The following is a 1,764-nucleotide window of genomic DNA, read 5'->3' on the forward strand; positions in this document are numbered from 1 at the left end:
TCAAATTAACTAATATTTTCTAGAGATTTTAGTAATAAGAACAAATATAATTTACATTTATATGGGTTCCGTATCAATGTCTATCCGTTAGACTGCAACGCGACGCTTACGCGCTTTGATATTTCGTTTCCAAAACAGCTGCGCAGCGCGATTGATTTGAAAAAAGTTACAAATTTTCGAAAAATTTCAAAATAAAAAAAAATTAAAAAAGTCAATTTTTTTTCAAAATTTTCGAAATTCTCAAAAATATATTTTTTTCAGATCGCAAAAAATTTTAAATCATTTTAAAAATTTTATGTTTCGGTACGGGAAGTCCCAGCAATTTGCCTTAAGGCACGAAAACTACTATTTGACTGACTTATAATTGAAAGGGCGGCAATCTGGAGATCGCCCCGGGCGGCAAAAGTTCTAGGTACGCCACTGAGAATAACCGAACTTTCTTTTTACCATAACAAATTACTAAAAAAAAATATTGATTGAATGACCAAAAAGTAATGTAACTAATTATGACTAATAACTTATTAACTTAACTAATTTGATTAACTGGTAATAAATTTTTAAATAAAAAAGTATTCAAATTGAATACGCAAATTGCAAAATAGCTAAAGTAAACGAACAATTACTATTCAGAATAATGAAAAATCAATGTAGAACATATTGAATTGCAAATAAATATAAATTCACAATTCTTTACAATTATTCATTTTATAACTTAAATAATATGCAATTAAACTGGAATGATATATAAAGCTCTAGATATAAATCTGATCCTGCGGAAGAGTCCAGGATTTTTCTAGAAGCGAGGTTAATCCTGAATTCAGGAGTTTTGTTTTAAATATTATATAATAAATTATTTTAGCTAGAATTATTTCCTACGGCCTTATTTATGTAACATATTTATATTACTGTCAGTAAAAGCGATATTACTTACTAATGTGAAGAGAAGTAAAGGAAAAAATGATACATAATATTATACGGAACTTAAAAAAGAAATACCATTGTTCAAAAAAATATATATAAAAAATGGGGACATAGTACTCATAGTAGTTCTAAATCACTACTTTTGATTTATTCAAAGAAAGAAATAATATTGAAATATTATATTATAAAATTGTCATTGGTTACCTTGCTACAAATATTGAATCTTCAAAAAATAAAGAAAAAAATAACTATACCATTTATTACCATTGCAAAAATTAAAATTTGGTATATCTATATATCGCGAAGTTCTCAATATAATCAGGAATTCTGTTTAGTATGATGAATTAGCTGAATTGTAATATGAGGTCAAAAGGGCGATAAATATTTATCGCGAATCCAATCAGATTTTTCGACGCATTGTTAGTTATCAGATGATGATTTGTAGCAAGCGAATTATACAGAATAATAAATTATAAAATATATAATAAAGTATACGCATTCACAAACACGACAAAAATATACGTATTTATAATAATAATAATTGTTATTTTTCCTAGGTTTGCCTAAATATTTTTTATCTCTACGCCAAATATAAAGGCGACACAACATACAGTCAAGCTTCCTTTAAAAATCTAAAGTACGCAAGTCTGTGAAGAAAAACGCATTCCATCTATGTACGAGAGGACCAGTCTCAATTCATGGTTTGCATCTCATGTTCATTAGAGATTACTATAACTTTCGAATAGAAATGCACATTAAGAAACAAACGTAATAGTCGATCTAATTCATATATTATTTAAGATATAAATATCATAATCATATTTAATAAAATTAATTATTTAC

Source organism: Ctenocephalides felis, unplaced genomic scaffold (assembly GCF_003426905.1).
Source record: "Ctenocephalides felis isolate EL2017-DRISC unplaced genomic scaffold, ASM342690v1 CF-g0.4_SCAFFOLD_01425, whole genome shotgun sequence".
Lineage (NCBI taxonomy): Eukaryota > Metazoa > Arthropoda > Insecta > Siphonaptera > Pulicidae > Ctenocephalides > Ctenocephalides felis.